The sequence below is a fragment of the Eretmochelys imbricata genome, chromosome 12, assembly GCF_965152235.1.
Source record: "Eretmochelys imbricata isolate rEreImb1 chromosome 12, rEreImb1.hap1, whole genome shotgun sequence".
NCBI lineage: Eukaryota > Metazoa > Chordata > Testudines > Cheloniidae > Eretmochelys > Eretmochelys imbricata.
Window position 1 is genome coordinate 24,898,456 of NC_135583.1, and position 5,577 is coordinate 24,904,032.

The window sequence follows — 5,577 nt, forward strand, 5'->3', positions numbered from 1 at the left end:
TTAAAAACTGAAAATATACTTTAAAAAAGTTCCTTGAATGTTTTTCACTCAGAAAAAGTTTTACAAGTATCTGTGTGTCTAGCATCCTATTGACAGAGCCCTGCAAACCCGTGTATATACTTTTTATATCTGCAGATCACAGGTTGGATGCAGAAACAAATTTTGTATACACACATTCAATACCCTATTGAAGTCAATGGGAAAATCAGGTTTTTAAAAGTTAAACACATTCTTAAGTGTTTTGCTGGATCTGAGCTAAAGTGCTCAGCACATTGCAGGATTGAGCACAGAAAGAGGTGTTTTATTCAGTGGGTCCTACAGAAGTTTATGCATGTAAATTCCTGAATTTAAAATAAGAGACACTGCAAGTTTAAGTCTAGGCAATAGTAATTTAGGCAGCAATGTAGCTGAAAATGCCGTTCTTCATTATTACACCTTCCTTGGAATTCAGTCCATGAAAAAAAAAAAAAGAGGTGTCTCTCTAATCAACATGATTAGGTTTGGCTATAACTCAAGGAAATCTGGAGGAGTCACTAAGAAACACAAAGAGGATGTGATAAGGTCTGAGCTCATTTTCTCTAAATGGATGTAATTTACTCATTTTGGATTTGACCCTGAAAGCTGCCAAAAGGATCACAAAGAACCAGAGCACTCAATATGTGATTGCTACCCCTCCAGATACACTTCTGCCTAGTGCTGAACCCTATTCATTTACCTGAATGGGAGCACATTCTCACTGAGAGAAGCACTGGGCTTGTATCTTCATTCAACACAATTATACCAGTATAGCTTATTCCCCTTCCAATATGGGGATATGCTGTATTGTTATAAGTGTCTTTATTTTGGTATAATTGCATCCAGACTGGAGGGGGGGGGGTTACCGATTTTACTATACTAGTATAGCTAGATTGGTACAATTTTTGGGTGTAGATGAGACCTGAGAGAATAGAGATTTGGGCATTCTTACCTTAGAGCAACACTTGGTAAAACTTTCTCTGGCCTCCAGGGAAGGCAGCATTTGCTGCTGAGCTGATTTGGGTCATGCGAAGGGACCCACAAGAACGACTATTTATATGCCAGTAGAGTTGGTCGAAAAATTAAAACCTATTTTGTGAAAAACTTCTAAATTTTGAAGCTGCTTATATTTTGAAGCATACAAGGTGGACCCATTTATCATGTAAAAAGTCATACCTTTTATTAGTGTCCCCTCCCACCTGCTCCCCTCCCACCACCAAAAAAACCCCATTAACCATTTCAATAAAAGGGGGGGGGGAATGCCACAAAAAATGAAATCTTTGACATTTTTTTTTGTGAAAAATGTTGTTTAAAAACAAGAGGCCATTCAAGGAAAAACTCTTCATTCAAAAAAAAAAATTGATCAGCTGTACACAGCACCAACTGATATAATTAATATGATATTTCAAGAATGGCAGCTCCCCATAGCGTGGAATCCGCTATATATTAGACTGCTGGTTTGTTTTAGTATAGGTTTGTTAGCTATGGGTGGTTTGTTGGTTGGGGCCTCTTACTTCTTACTGACCATAAGCAGTGTGGTTGGAGAGTGTTTTAATGGGCAAGGAAATATATATATAGAGAGAGAGACACATATATATATACAAAGAAAAGAGGAGAGGGGGAACTGTATTAAGAAATGGAGAAAGCTGATTGGCCAAAGCCAATAAGGGGCAGAACCAGGGAACTATAAAACTGATCAGCGGGTCCTAGCTCTCACACCAGTTAAAGAGCCCAATTAATTTGATCCAGATCAGAAGCTCAGTCTGAGGTAAGAGTATATTTGGTCAACATTTTTGACCAAAATAAATGTACCTCCTGGAAAATGTGGTTTCATGTAAATTAAAGTGTTTCATAAGAATGTCAGTTTTAACTATTGCTTATTTTCCAGTTGGGTGATTTGAAATGAAAAATTCCACTTTGACATGTCAAAATCTTCTTATGGAAAAATGTTTAAGGTTTCATTTTTGACATTTCCAATTCAAACTTTCAGAATTTTTCATTTTGCAAAAATATTTCCAAAATTGAAGTTTTTTCCCCCTGATTGGGAATGTAAAGTAATTTTGAAGTGTCAAAATTTCCATCAAAGGAAAATCCCATTTTTTTTAATGTCTCTAGTTAGGAATTCAGTCAAGCTGAAGATCTAGTGCTGCTTATATCTCCAGTTAAAGGTTTTTGCCAGATGGTTTCTTGCCCTTAGAAGGTGCATTTTATAAAGCTGCATTCTCAAAGTTTGGTAGTAAAAGCTGTAATTTAACAGCCCTTGACAATCCTTCTGTACTATTTCGTGGGTAATTTACCAGCAATGTATATAAATTAAACATTCCTGAAAATATTTTAAGATTTGCTGCATCTCAAACTCATTATAAAATGTATAAGACAAATTCTGTTCCCTTAGAAAAGTGCATAAGTGTTTGAGAAACAATATAATGAAACAATGTAATGTCCTAGCTTGGTTTTGCTGAATCAAAAATGCATGCTTAATAAAGTTGGCCCTATGGCTCAATGTCATTTATAAAAATGTAGAGATATTGTGATCTAGCAATATAAACAAAGGTACAAACAGGAGAAATGGTGGAGTGGGAGCTTGCTTATCTTTTTAAATGCCTAAGATCTTTTGTAATTAGCATCATTTCTAGGCTCTCAGCAAACTCTGTTCTCCTATACGTCTGTACAGTACATACCAGTTTTGACACATTATTATTTATCATCAGCAAAGTGCTCAGCCCAACACAATATGCAAAAAGTAGACAGTCCCTTCCTGTCCTGAAGAGCTTGCTGTCTAAAGATAGGAAATCCACATGAGGAGATAACTTTTGTTTAGTTCCTTCCATTTTGATGCAAGTCATTTTTCAAAGGCCAGATGGAGGTTTTTAGGAGGGATCTGAAGGAAGAGAAGGTAACAAAAGCTACATTCAGAGCTCCCCCTCAGACACCTTCATGTTTTCTTTCAAATAAAAATGAGTGACAATAATGACAATAATAATGTGAAAGTGTCTCTTGAACTGAAAGTACTAAAAGTCTTCACATTTAAGTCTGCTTCTTTGTTGATACTCCAATCATACCTAACTAGTCAAGACAGACCTACAGAGTTTAATGCACTGCCTTTCATGTTTTCAATATCCATTCCCACGTAGATCTATGTACACACACAGCACACCTGCATCCAACACTGGAATCTCTTCTGCTAGTTTTACACTGATGTAAATCAGTAACTTCATTAAAGTTAGTTACAAATGTGTATACACACTGTTCACTCTATATGTGAGCCTACAGATATTTATAATAGATGTATGCATGTATGATACGCATGATAAAGCCTGGATAAAGGACAGCCTCCACATAAGTCATCTGTACAATCATTTGAGTGTGTTTTTTTCTTGGTTATTCATTCATTAATTCATATTTATTGTGTAGCGATAGCTCAGGGCATGCCCTTATTTGCCATGTTCTCCTGAGGTATTATGCCAGATCTTACAGGCTTTTTTTTTTTTTAACTATTATTATTATTCTGTTATGCAATTTGCTTGGACTCATTTTTTTCCTTCCCCAAAAACCAACCAATTCATAGGTATCTGGACAGAATTTTGTTGGCCATATGGAAAAGAGGTATAACTAAATAAAGGAATAACACAAGTCCTAACCTGGCCTCTACACTTTATACTCCACCAATATCAAAGCAGTAACATTTGCAGGCAGCCACGGTAGTTTATTTCCACAGCACCGGGTGGGAAACAAGTAACAGCACAGTTTGTTCATGTTCATATTGCATTAAGAGATTATTCTTGTGTTGATGATGCTATCTGTGGGTGACTTCAAAGCTGAAGCCTGCACACACTTGAACAAGGGCTCAATAAGTGTCTCATGCTTCATATGTCAAGATGCGTACAATTCGTTTTCTTCCCAAAGGCAGAACTATAGGTGAAGAACAGCCCTTGACTCTATCCATTAGGTTAAAGCAACTGAGCCTAACAGGCAGACCTGTAAATAAATATTTCTATATCTTGAACGAACTCCAAGGCTGTACTTTAAGGAGGATGTATCGAAACTCAAGCACAAGAAACAATCAGAATTTGTTCATATTGGCTCCCACAAGTATGGGTGAGGAGATCAGGTTTAATGTTTAGAATGGACACTCAAGCCAGGCCTATTCCTAGCTCTGGCTGCTGAGTGACCTCCAGTAAATCATGTTAGGCCAAAGTTTTCCAGAGTAGCCATAAATTCTGGGTGCGTCTATTTTTGAGTTTCCAGCCTAAGACATATTGGGCCTGAATTTCAGAAATGCCAAGCACTCACATCTCCCATTGATTTGGCCAGCAGCAGTTTGACTTCCATGCTTGTTTATCCCCTGAAGTGACCTCAGGGGCAGCTTAATTAGCATTTGCTAAGTTCTTTCAGGGATTTTAAAGCAAGAAACTAGGTAAGTGCCAAGTGTCATAAAAGGCAACAACATTGATAGGGAAGACTGCCACATGAGTCATATTTGAAGCTGACAATCCATCTGGATAATCAACGCAGTGAAGAAATATTCTCTTCTCAAAATCAAGTTTAAGCACATCAGCTGCCTCATAAATGCAAGTCACATAAATTGCACCTGCTGCTGTCGGGGCCAATCTGATGGGTGTAGTTCTTCAGAAATATTTTGTGAATTGGCTGTAATAAGAACACCAGTTAATTAGTTTAAAAAAATCTTTCAAAGCCCAGTGTGTGCATTCAGCTGCTACTGGAAAATTAACTCAGATGATAAATATATATGCAGCCAATACCTCCTGCATAGCCTGATGTTTGACAACATTACCCAAGAAAACTTTATATTACAGTGATTTGTTTTATTCATTTTATCCAGTGGAACAGAAAAATGAGCTCTTCCTTACGCATCTGCCACCCATTTCCAGTTATGCTATTGACTCTCTTCTTGAGCATTTAATTGAACAAATTTGTCTCTAGTGTAATTCTATTAAATTCATACCACATAAAAGCACCCCATGTTTGATATTTGGGTTCCTCTATGTTCTGATTCTACCATGGCAGGAGTCCTGGACTGTGTTCCATACTCAGGTACATAGGATTCCCCTTCAAAAGTGATCAGTGATGTTTTCTGTTGATATCCCAATTGTGCAAGGATTTAAAGTGAGATTGTCAAAATATGAAATTAGAGATGAGTGTGAACAGCCAGGTTCTGATCCACAGCTGAATTTTTCCAGTTTGTGGGTGCTCTGATCTGGGATTTGTCCCAATCCATCCCTACTTGGGGCACGAAGATTCACTGTTCTCTTCCCTCTCATACACACCCAAACATGTGCAATTGCAGAGTGTGTTAAGATTAATTTCTAGAAGTTGAAGCATCAGCATATGAAGTAGTGACACAAGACTACACTGTCACAGCCTGCACCAATCCATGCCGTACTAATGGAGTCTGCTTCTTAGCTAACAAATGAATTGTCCAGGCTACCGTTCACCTTCGGATTTATGAATTTAATATGACATGAACAAAAAAAATAATTTTGCCATTGTTTTAAGTGTGCACTCAAGGACATTTAATCAATGTAACCTATCCAGCTCCCA